This window comes from Microcebus murinus, chromosome 3 (genome assembly GCF_040939455.1).
Source record: "Microcebus murinus isolate Inina chromosome 3, M.murinus_Inina_mat1.0, whole genome shotgun sequence".
NCBI classification, from domain to species: domain Eukaryota; kingdom Metazoa; phylum Chordata; class Mammalia; order Primates; family Cheirogaleidae; genus Microcebus; species Microcebus murinus.
Genome location: NC_134106.1, coordinates 37,207,784 through 37,220,791, shown reverse-complemented (window position 1 = coordinate 37,220,791; position 13,008 = coordinate 37,207,784). Strand labels below are relative to the sequence as shown.

The 13,008-nt window shown below is 36.9% G+C and overlaps 1 protein-coding gene across 4 annotated transcripts in view; it reads left to right on the top strand.

Moving 5' to 3' along the window:
- SRBD1 (S1 RNA binding domain 1) overlaps nucleotides 1-13,008 on the top strand; it is a 234,458-nt gene that overhangs the window by 61,307 nt on the left and 160,143 nt on the right. The gene's annotated exons all lie outside the window — the stretch shown is intronic.

Sequence of the window (13,008 nt, the reverse complement as noted above, 5' to 3'; positions counted from 1 at the left end):
CTGGCAAGTCTATTTCTGCTATCTGTTGTAACTGCTGGTTCTGCTTTGTGGTGCTTTGTTTTCTTTTTTGTTCAGTTTTTATTGCAAACTTTTTATTTTTATGGGACGTTATCTGCAGGAATTCATTGAGGTCTGAATTGATTGTGAGTCCCTTCAAAGAGGATTTGTACTTGCTTCTGCCAGGCTCCCTTAGATACTACCAGTTTGGTATCGCTTAAATTAAATTCTTGGCTTGAATTTTTTTCTGACCACCCAGGTAGTGTGAATTTAGGTTGCAAACTAGAGAGATGAATTATGGTTTCATTTTCTCATCAGCAGTTCACCCACCATCAGCCATATGATAAGGTGTGAGAAAGTCTATTTTCATTTTGGTTTCCCAGAGGTAGAATATAGTGAGTTTATTTCTGTTTTACCCTTATACTGAGAGTTTAACTTAACTTTGCGGTCCTGGCTTTATATGTGTGAGGGTAGGTGGGGGAATTTCTTGTTAATGCCTATCTTAGGTGGACCCTGGGTTTTGTGTTTTATTCCTCTACTTCTTTGAAGCTCTGTGAGGCCATGAAGGTAGAGAATAAAGTTCACTTGGTTTAGCAAATGCCTTCAGCTGAAAGCCAGCTTCAGAAATCAAGCTTCCCACATGTACTTCATATTTTTTAGCTTGAGTCTTTCTTGCTCAACTCACTGATGCATTTAAGAAGATGTATCATGTCTAGGATTTTTAGTTGTGTTCAGGAAAAGGTCAATCCAGGTAGCTAATTTATCATATTAGTTTTCTATTGTAAATTTCTTTTAAATTTAAAATTTGGTATTTTCAGACACCAAAGACATAGATCATGAGGGAAAAATAGATCATTTTTAATCATCTCAGTTTATACTTTTGAGTTAAGAATTACTTTTTCCTTTCCCTTGTTTCTTCAGGATATGAATGCCTATTGAAATATATATATAACATACCCTTCATTCTCTTGCAATCTAATATGTACTTTTTTTTTTTTCTTTTTTGAGACAGAGTCTCGCTTTGTTGCCCAGGCTAGAGTGAGTGCCGTGGCGTCAGCCTAGCTCACAGCAACCTCAAACTCCTGGGCTCGAGCGATCCTTCTGCCTCAGCCTCCCGAGTAGCTGGGACTACAGGAATGCGCCACCATGCCCGGCTAATTTTTATATATATATATATCAGTTGGCCAATTAATTTCTTTCTATTTATAGTAGAGACGGGGTCTCGCTCTTGCTCAGGCTGGTTTTGAACTCCTGACCTTGAGCAATCCGCCCGCCTCGGCCTCCCAAGAGCTAGGATTACAGGCGTGAGCCACCGCGCCCGGCCAATATGTACTTTTTAAAGTATGCTTAAGGGAGATATTTTGAAAAATCCAGAAAAATACGAAAAGTAAAAGTCATTTGTAATCTCACTACTCAGAATAGTATTAATAGTTTTATGTGTTTTCATCCAGCTATTTTACTTATGCATTCATTCATTCAACAAGTATTTATCACATGTAAATGTCAAATTGAATGAGATAGACCTTAAAAAGTGCAAGAAGATTAGCAGAATTCTTAAGAATAAAAAAAAAAAAAAAAGTGCAAGAAGAGACCAACTTTTTTTTTTACTACCTCCACTCCTTATTCAACTTAGTTTGTATGAACTCATGTTCATACATGGCTGAAATAATGGATAGGTCTCAAAGCTTTTTCAGTCTGTCTTAGTCATTAGAACAGTCTTCATTTCAGCAATCTGAGAATAAGGCCCTCTGGTTGGCCCAAATACAATTGCTGATTCTTTCTTTCATGGAGTGTTTGAGGAATTTTTCTATTTGTTTTTGTTTTCTGAGATCTCCCCCACTAGGAAGCTGTGATGTGGCAGATATCTTTTTTGGTAGACCAGCATGGCTTTCTTTCTCTAGCCCTAGGCTTCAGACAGGCTGCTCTTGTCTGGATCACTTTGCTACTCAGCTGTCTTGGACATAATCTCTTGAATCCTACTAAAGACTTCCTCTTGCAGGCCCATTTGGCTCACACCTCCTTGCCTGCTCTCAAAGGAGGATCAACAATTTATCCTCAGCACAGCTTTCTCTCCCCTTTTTAATTCTCTCTCATATGCTTGTGCTTGCATCTATTCTCTTTCCTATCCATCCCACCATTTCCCCTTGTACTTTCTTTTCTGTGCCCTCACTGGTAGCTCTTGCTTTTCATTTGTGAAGTTCATGCAGTAGTTGTTCTAGTAAAGCCCCTCTCACTTGGCATACAATGAATGAGATATACCCTTCTTCATGAAATGTTGGGACAATGGAAGAAATGCCAGAGCATTTCAGCCATCTTCCTAAAGAAATTTTCTCTCTCAGCTCTTTAACTTCTTCCTCTTCCTCCCCCCAAAGTATACCTATTATATAGGACAGAGGTAGGTGATTGCCAATGTTGGGTAAACAGGCATTTGGTGCTTTATCTAGAACAAAACATCCCATTACATGTGCTTTCATACAATGAGCGAAGTGTCGCTCAGCACCCAAACTATTGTCTTATTGTCAATGATGATCAGAAAAGTTGGAGAAACATTGCTGTGTGAAGTCCATTTTCAAACTGTGGCAGTACTGTGCACTGGGAATAAGAGCACTGAATAAGACAAAGTACCTGCCCTCTTGAAGCGTGCTTCACATATGCTCCCCAGAGTATGGGGAGCTGAACATCCCTTAGAAAAATGAAAAGCGTCTGAGGACACAGAAAAGAAAGTACAAGGGGGAAGGGTGGGATGGATAGGGAAGAGAATAGATGCAAGCACAAGCATATGAGTGGGGAAAATAGACAAAAAGGTAAATGTGTGTGTATTTACCATGTACATATAATACCATGTATTTATAATACATGGTACTAATATTATGGTATTTCAGTGGTAAAATCTATGTAGAGAATTAAAAGCAAGATAAGGAGATACAGAGTGACAAGTACAATTTTTATAGACAGATTAGGTATAACAGATATTCTTAGTGAAAGGAATTCTGTTTGTGTGGTATGGTATATGAGATTCATTGTAAGAAAGCCACAATGCTGAAGTAAAGTGTGATGAATCTATGTCCTCCTTTATTCATATCACCCAGATTCATCATCATCTTTTTTTTTTTTAATTTTTTTAGATTTTAATTAGTAGAGATGGGGTCTCACTCTTGCTCAGGCTGGTCTTGCACTCCTGAGCTCAAGCAATCCTCCCACCTCAGAGTGCTAGTATTACAGGCAGGAGCCACTGTGCCTGGCCCAGATACATCATCTTATTGCTCTCATTTTCCATGTCATATGAGCTCTCTAGAGTCATGTTTTTCAAATTGTAGGTTGCAACCCATTGGTGAAAGGTGAAATCAATTTAGCGTGTCCCAGGCAGCATTTAAAAAAATTAAATAGAAAAGAATAGAAAGTAAAGTACACCTCATGTAGTAGGCTATTTATTGCCTCGTGAATATTTGTTTTGGTTACAAATAAGTATTGTGTATTGGGTTGTGATGTAAAGTATATGTATCTTATTGTCAATGATGATCAGAAAAGTTGGAGAAACATTGCTGTGTGAAGTCCATTTTCAACCTTTAAAAATGGAAAGTTAAGAGAAGTTTGGCCTGCAAGAGTCTTTAATGAGAAGTTGGAAAACTCTTAGAAATAAAATTCAGACTATCTTATAAAGTCACAAAAGATCTTCTATTTTTTTTTTTTTTTTTCTTTCTACACAGCTGTGGCTCCTACACAAAAGATCTTCTAAACAGCGGTCCCAACCATTTTGGTACCAGGGACCATTTTCATGGAAGACAATTTTTCCACAGACTGGGGAGGCGGGGGATGGTTTCGGGACAATTTGAGTGCATTGCATTTATTGTGCACTTTATTATTATTGCATTGTAATATATAATGAAATAATTATACAGCTCACCATAGGTTGGGGACCCCTGCTAAAGGAAAGAAAATAGGGCAGTGGTTCTTAGGACAACATATTAGGATATATGAGGTGGACTAATATGCTCTACCAATAAAATCACGAACCATGATTTTTTTTTTAATTTTCTGGAAAAAGTTAAATTAATGCATAGAATTTTCTCACTTAAGGTTCCTCATGTCAAAGAAAACTTCCCAAGCACTTTAGTTATTAACACATGTTAAAGTTTTATTATAATCTTATTGTAAGGGAAGAGGCTTCAAGTAGGCCACTTCAGAGATGCATTTTAGGTAACAAAATGATATGGAAAAGAGAATGTAAAATAATTATAGTAGGAAAAAAACAAAAGTGTTTGGGTGATTGAATTGCTAGACAAGTCTTATACTCCTTAAAGCGTATCAGAAAATTGTTTAAGCCTTCTATCAAGAAAGCTTTTTTTCCCCTTGAAGAAAGTTGTGAATTACATTATAGAAGAAAGGTTCTTTACCAAACCAAATTTGGAACAATTTTTATTTTACACTTATACATTTTCTTAATTTTTGATGTATACTAGTATCTAGTATTTGATTTAGTTCTCATACTTAAACATATTGTTTAATATAAAAATATTCTATCATGTTCTGAATTGAGCACATTGACTTCTAGGGGCTTTGCCTCCAGAAAAAGATTGGGAACTAAAAGAGTATATTGACTGCAGACTTCTTGCCAAGTATGGATTTTACAAGGTCATATACAAAGCTTAAAAAAGTGTAAGTAACCAAGGATGTGTGTAAGATGGGAGCTACTGATCTGCTGAAAGTAGTTCTGGACGACTAAAGTCTAAGGCCTGAATCCCTCCATTAACCGTCTCCCCTCAAACATAGCATAAAAGTCTTTTAATGATTATCTTTGGGAAGATAGAGTTAGAAAAGAATATTTCATTGCTTGTAGTTAATATCTAATCTTAATCAATGGATAAGAGTGGAATTGTTCAACTCCTCTTTTAATTTGTGAGATAGAATGATTTTGGAGCTGAAAAGAGAATAGTATCAATAAAATAAAACTAAGATGTAATTAAAATAAGATGATATTAAGAGAACTTCTATTTCTCATTTTATCTTCTGGCCCACATGAAACATTTTCTGGAGGTCTGGGTGGACTTGTGCATAAAATTTTGATACCACTGTTGGTAATTGTTGAGAAATTGTGGAAGCTTGGAAATAGACAGATGTTATTCTTATGTTTCAAAGGGAAATAAAGTAGGTCATGCAAATGACTGAGTGTGATCTTGATCAGGCAAGATTATTATTAAATTATAAAGGGATGGTTTATAAGCACTTAAGAAGGGACAATAGAGCAATAACCACTGGAAGTCACCATGCGTTTCTTATAAATAGAGCATTTTGGTCTTATCCTATTTCATTTTCTAGGAAAACTAGGCTGGGAGACACATCTGTATCTCAGCACAGCTTTTGATAGTTTCTTTCTTTTTTTTTCTTTTTCCTTTTATTTCATCATATTATGGGGGTACAAATATTGTTAGGGTTACGTATGTTGCCCCTGCCACCCCACCAACCCCCCAACCCCCGTGCCAGAGCTTCAAGCGTGTCCAACCTTTTGATAGTTTCTTGATACGCATATGAACAAACTACAGATTTGCATATTTGTATGTGGCTCCCCAAAAGGTGTTGATTAGCTAATAGATTGATGTCTGGTGTGAAGTATGAGGGATTAGTTAATGTTTCAGTCAATAATTTAGTCAAGGTTTGGAGACATGTTTTTGAAATTTGTGGACATTGAGGTATATTAGAATCAGGATCAGAAAAGTTTTTGAAAGACTTGAGTTTTTGGACCTAACCTAACAATATGAACTTTAGTAGGGATGGCACTTTTGTGATGCCAGAGGGAATTTTGGTAGAAATTTGACAAGATGATTTTTAAGGTAACTCTGACCGTGGATGATTCTATCAGAATAACAGCAGATCTCTCCTGCCCTGAACCACCTGGACCTTTCTGTTTGGTTTAAAGAAACTTATTTTCTAACAAATCAAGAAGCTTAACTATACACCTTTAGATCTATCTAGCTATGTAAAGTTCATAATGTTATGAAGTTAATACTGTTTTATATGGAGGATAAGTTGTTGCGGTTGCTGCTATTTACTTCTCACTAGTGCAGTGGAATGTGAAATCAAGTTTTTTGTATTTAAATATCCTGTTTCCTCCATGATGAAGGCCATAAATTAGCCTTGGAACTTGGGATAACCTAAATTGTTTTCTGGATATTAAAACTAATAAGCAGATTATTAAGACAAGGTAATATGGTATTTAAACTTCTCACTTCTTTCCACATTGTTAGCTTAAGAAGATGTACTGTGACATTCTACAGTTTTGTTTCCTTTCACCTGTTTATATCTGTCTCTCCATTTCTGTGACTATTATAAGCACTGGACTCTTGTTTATAAGGTTTCCTTTCTGGCATGTTTATGATTTTATAGAATCAGTGTAATTTATGTTCATTTTGTTGCAAAGTGGCATTTTTTAAGAAATACATATTTAAATAGACTGTTTTAGTGAAGCATGTTGGGAAAGGAGGCATAAGGAATGAATAATGGGGGGAGGGGAGGACTATATTTGGCTTTAAAATACTGTTTGGATTTGAATTCAGTTTGACAGTTTTTGATCAAAATAAAATGTTTTACCAGTTTTATAACCCATGTGTTTTTGTGTCCTTAATTCCAATTTAAATATCTGCAGGAGTTACTCCACCCTTAACTGTAGCCCCTCTTGCAGATCTTTGTTTATTGACTTAGATTAGAACTGGCCCAGAGCCCAGTGATGGTCATTTTGTGTCTTAAGGTTTTTGGTTACAAATCTGCTTTTGTTGCCAGGTCCAATAAAGATTCTTGATTGTTTTTGTTAGTTTTATTGTAAGCTCTTGCCAAAGATACAATGTATTGTAACTAAAACAGATGTTCTGTTTAGACAAGTATATTTGCTAATACGGAACCTAAAATGTAAATTAAACAATATGTTCAGCATTAATGTAACAATTGATAAACTTTGGGATTTTATGAGTGTTTTTGATAACCTTTAGAAATGGAAGAAACAACACCTTATTTTGAGCAATTGTTTTACATGTTTTCCTTTCTAATTTCAGTTTGTATATGTACAGTGTTACACTCCTAGATACTCCTCCGAACTGAGGAGTACCATGATTGTGAAAATATAGGATTCACCAATTTCATATATACATGGTTGTTTACTTCTTAAGGCATGTACCTCAGATAAACAGTATTTTCTGCCATAGGGTTATCAGTTTAGTAGAAAATAATAGATTTTAAGACTTTAATGCTTATAAATAGATGGGTGAAATAATTATACATAGACCTTTCCATTAACCGTGTTCTTGGTGAAGTTAGGAATCATATTACAGGGTGGTGGTGTCTACTTTTTGGGACTTTTAGTGACCATCTCTGTGAATAGTGTCCAGTGCATTCTTGATTTATGTTGAATTCTATGTTTTGGTGAATACAGATGTGTAGCAAATACAAAACAAATGTATATATTAAGTAATTTAGCTTTTTTTCCATCATTCCTACAGTAAATTAAATGTGTAAGGGATAAGACTGCGTTATTAATAGTTACTAATGGAACCATTTTTATTTTGAGATTGTTAACTCTTTGGCGTATTCTTACTCATATTTTCCTTTTCTTTGGCATTAAACAGCCTGCTGTTTTCCCTCACTTTTGGCCAATACATTTTTAAAAATGTGTTCAATTGATTAATTGATTGTAGAAGGAACATTGTTTTCTTATTACAGCTGTTTGGGTTGTACATAATAATCACTATGGTTCTCTCTCATTTCAGTTGCATTAGAAGAATTCAAAATTGCTAGAATCCTTTGTTGAGATCCTTTTTATTTGGTTGTATAAGACTTGGGGATTCAGGATCCAGAAACTGATATTTGAAAATAGTAGTTCTTGAATCCACCTTATTTGTGTTTTATATATGTTTTTTGGCTAGAGGACAGGAGGATACCTTTTGATGCTAATGTATTTTATGTGGCTAAATCTTTGTATTATGTTCCTCTAATTTATTGAAATATCACTTTTAAGTTCCCCACATCTGTACATTTCTAAGATTACGCCCAGCTTAATTCCCATTACTTTTCTGCTTCGTAGCACTTGCGTTTTGAAGGCATCCTAACATTTGGGTTCACATTATGATAATTAGGTTTAGGGACATGGAGGATTAAAGATGTCTCAGGTCTAGTTGCAGAATAAAGTTCAGAAGCACTTTTAAAACTTGCCTGATTGGTGGGTAGAGGTGCTTTTATTTATTCACTACTCATGCAGCATTAATCCCTTTTTCATCAGGTACCTACAGTGCTGTAATTCTAGACGTGACCTTGGGTCTTGATTTACTTCAGCTCCGTTTTCTTTATTAATGTGCCATGAAAGAGGTACATGAAAGATAGCCAACATCAAAGCACCTTTTAAAGTAAAATGGTTGATAGTAATTCCCTGGTGTTTAACACTGTCTGTCAAATGTTTCAGCTGGTTTGCATCCTTTTACAAGCTATTGCTTGCTGCACTAAAAGAAATTTAAAGCAGTTGTTTTAAGTCGTGGGGGGAGGGGAAGGGTGATGGTGATGGTGTTGGTGGGGTGGCAGTAGTTAGCCAGAGAAGAGAGTAAATGAGAAGGCAAGAGCATATTCTTTTTCAATTGTGCTCCTCCCAAGATCGTTTTTGTGTTTTTCTTTGCGTTAGGGATTCTTTAGTGTAATACAGTGCTTATGGTTAGAAGGAGGAGGCACTCATCTTGGTTATCAGAAGATTGCAGAGGGTGGGCAAAGACAATTCAAACCTTTGTGAAGGAAAGAATAAAAGGCAATGTCAGTATCTTATTCAGAGATGGTTTAACCAGTTTAACTTCATAGCCTATTTATTCTTTACTGAGCCATATGAGAAAAAGCTGATAAACACAGTAATGTGGGAAACTGAGTCTGAAGAAAGAATAAAGGAAACAGAACTCAGAGAAGAGTTGCTATATGTATTATAGAATATTTTTCTGTAAACACATGTTTTAGAGGCTGTTGTCTCTGTTCTAGGCTGAATATATAGGGGTAGAACTTCTTGTAGCTAAGTTTTGAAACTTCTGATTCCTTCTTTGTTTCATAAATATTAGTTGGCTATTTCTCCCTACTTAAGAAAAAATATTTAAAAGCATTTTACTTTTTAGATTCCCACCAGGATTGTCTCTGGATCTAGTCCTATCATCTTTACCATAGAACTTTCTTAATTTGAATAGTGAAAAATAGAAATTATGGTATGTTTTAGAAAATGACATTTACTTGCCTTTAAATTTACATTTTATTTTCAACTTACTAACATAACCTTGACTTGTAGAGGTCTTTAAAAGCTTTATTGCAAATAGTATCTGCTAATGTATATTTATATGGTATTAAGATGCTTTAAAATAGTATGATTTCTTGAGGTTCTGTAATTTTATTTGCACTTATCTCCTTAACTTTTTATTCATGTATGGTGGTTATGAAAATAAATTTCAATTCAGACCTGGGACTTGGTGGTTTATTGAACTAAAGACTTTGGCCTGTAAAGTATCAGAAACCAACAGTACAACTGATGCAGATGAGTTTGGTAATGACCTTTTCAAGAAAAGCAGATATTTGAGACGAATCGTAACTGTCAATCAATGTACAATGGGCTACAGAGGTCTCTTTGGGGATTTTATGAAGCGAAACAGTCTAGTATGTATGGGGAATGAATAGTGCATGTAACTTATTTGGGATTTGAGTGTGTGATTTTTTAATTTTATTTATTTTATTTTATTTATTTATTTTTAGGGCAGCAACTTGGATGCATGTGTGATTAAGGAATAAGGAATCACCTTAGGAAGGTGATTAGGAGAGGTACACCTTGCCCTTTTGTTACCGCAAGTTTAGTACTTGTCTCTGAGGCCAAATCAGTGAGAGTGAAAAATGAGGACAAGTGATTTGAGAAAAAGGAAAGAAAAGTTTATTAATTTGCTGGCAAATGAGGAGGATGGTAGACTAGCATCTTGAAAGACTGCTGTCCCACCTTTAAGCAGAAATATAGGGCTTTTAAAGGGGGTTTTCAGAGGTTGGGATCAGGTCTATATGACTGATGTCGCATGTCATGGCTTTGGACTATTGTTGTTTAACTGTAGTTGGTAGTTTTGGTCAAATTTATGTCTGGTGGAGATGGTCTTGTGACCTCTGCACAGTTCTGTTGAGTCATCTCCTGTGGCTTTAAGATACTAGACAACAAAGAACAAAGGACATTTTTCTGCCCCTTTGATTACTGGCATTGGGCAGGAATGCAGGTTTTAATTCCCCAAAAGGGTGCGGGGTTTTAAAGAGACAACTTATAATACATTTTGCCCCTTTTCAGACCTTACCTCTGTTACATATTCCCCACTGTCAATTTTGTTCTTCTATGTCTATGGGAAAAGGGATGATGTAGTCATTGAGCTACTTCCTGCTAAATTGGGGTGATGTTTTAGATGGAAGGTTTGTGCTTTTTTATGCCATTGCTCTTTCTGGTTTGTCAAAGCTTTGGCAGTAAATTTACAAAAATAATAAAGAATGCAACAGATTACCGGGTGCAAAAGGGCGTAAGCAACAACTACAACAGTGAGGATTGACAAGGTAAAATTGAAGATACCTGATAGGAGATCTTTTACCCTGCTTTGTATCTAAGACACCAGTAGGACTGTGGGTCCTTACTGTTGCTTTGTTCATAATGTCTGATAAAAGGCTGGGGAAGAAAGAAACATGGGGCCTCTGAGTATGGAGCTATTAGTCACAGTTGCAAACCCGGCAGGTAGACAGATCAGCAGAAGACGTGATAGTTTGGGAAAATCCTCACTAGGCAGTTGTCTCTTCATTCTATAGATGGAACAAATAACCAAAGAAAGGCTAGCAAAAATATCAATGTTTTCGTTTTCTCTTCTTCTTAAACAGATATTTTAGATAACCTAATTGTTGCCCTATCCACTGGGGGCTTGTATCCTCTTCCACGGGATACCTCTTTACTCTGGTATGATAGACCCAAGGTTTTACTCTGGACAATTTCAATGAGGTGTGAGTTGTTAGAAGCACTTCGTAGGGTCCGTTCCATTTCTCTGCTGGTTGTTGTTCAGGTTCTTATTCTTTCCAGGCTTTAAGCAACACCAGGTCTCCTGGTTTAAAATAGTGGAGGGGTGCTTTCAACTGGCATGGGGACCTGAAAGAGGCAAATTCATGTTCAATGTGGTTAGTGTTTGATTTATTTTTTTGACATATTGCTTTACTCTGTTTTCTTCACTTCCAGTTTTATTGCCATACTTAGGGTGCTCTGAAGAGTCTCGCATAAACTATTCACAGGAGCTTAACTTAAGCCTACTTCGAGGGACTACTCTTATCCAGAGTAGGAAAAGCGGGAACACCTTATCCCACTTTAGATGGGTTTCTGACATCAATTTTGCTCTAGTTTTCTTTAAAGTATGATTCATTTTCTCTGTTTTTCCTGTAGATTGAGGTCGCCAGGGTGCATGCAATTTCCATTGTAGATGCAGAGCTTTACTTACTTGTTGAGTTAGCTCTGGTATAAAGGAGGGCCCATTATCATTTTGTATGGAGGAAAGGAGCCCATATCTCAGAACAAGTTCCTTTAGAAGGATTCAGGTAACTTGAGACGTTCTCTCTGTTTGGATAGCATAAGCCTCTACTCAGTCTGAAAAGTTATCTACTAATACAAGCAAGCATTTGAAGTTTTCAGTCATTTTAGGTATCTGAGTGAAATCAATTTGTCAATCATTGAAAGGGTGGGCCCCCACATGTTGTGTTTCCTGTGCAGCAGGTTGCTTTTCTGTTTCTGGATTGTTCAAGCACATATAGGGTGGCTCTGGGTTATTTGTTGGATAGTTTGTTGCAAACAGGGTCCTCTTAAATGGGGTCTCACCAAATCCATTAAGGCATTAGACCTGTATTGTGTGCATTCATGTAGGTGCCTCATAAGGGTCTGAACCAAGGCTTTGGGTAGAAGAATGAGTCCATGAGGATGCTATGTCCACTTAGCTGTGTCTTCCCAAGTGTTAAAGCCCCAGTCTTTAGCTCTCTCTTCATCCTCATCAGTATAGTGGGGTTTATACTGATCTACGTCTAGCTGGGGTATCAAGGCCTTGAGGAACATATCACCTTTAGCAGCCTTCTTGGCAGCCTCATTAGTGTCCTGATTTCTTTTTGCAATGTGAATGCTGCAGTTTTGGTGGCCAGGACAGTGCATGATGGCTATCTGCTTGGGCTCAGTCGTGGCCTGTATCAGGACCATTATTTCAGTCACACAATATCTTTATTTCTGCTATCAGGAGCCCCCGTTCCTTCTAGATGGTACTGTGAGCATGCATGACCATAAAAACATATTTAGAGTCTGTATAAATGTTTACCTTTTTCATTCTGGATAACTGAAGAGCCCTGGTAAAAGCAATTAGCTCAGCCTTCTGGACTGAAGTCCCAGGCGGTAGTGCCATTGCTTCCAGTACCCATCGTTCTGTGACCACAGCATATCCAGCCCTTCGTTGTCAATTGTCCATAAAGCTTCTCCCATTGGTGAAAAGATCCCAATCTGGCTCTGGCATTGGCTCATCTGACAGATCCATCCTGCAAGAATTTCTAAACAGTCATGCTGTAAAGGCTTATTCTCTTCAGCTGGTAACAGGGTGGCAGGATTGAGAGTAGTAGACATAGTCTTTAATGTTTGGATTATCTAGAAGGATGGCCTGGTATTTTTCTAGCCTTCCTGAGGTCAGCCAATAACCTCCCTTCTGTTCTGACAAAGTCAGAACTTGGTGGGAGGCATATACTACAACAGGTTGTCCCAAGATGAATATTTTGGCCTCTCATAAGAAGTCACAAGTAGCTACCACTGCCCAGAGCCAAAGAGGGCATCCTCTCACATTAGTGTCCAGTTGCTTTGACAAGTATACCATCAGCATCTGTAATAGGACTCCAAGGCTCATTCCTTGTTTTTCATGAAAATATAATTTAAATTCTTTCTGCAAGTCAGGAAACCTGAAAGTGGGGGCAATCATAAGACTCTGT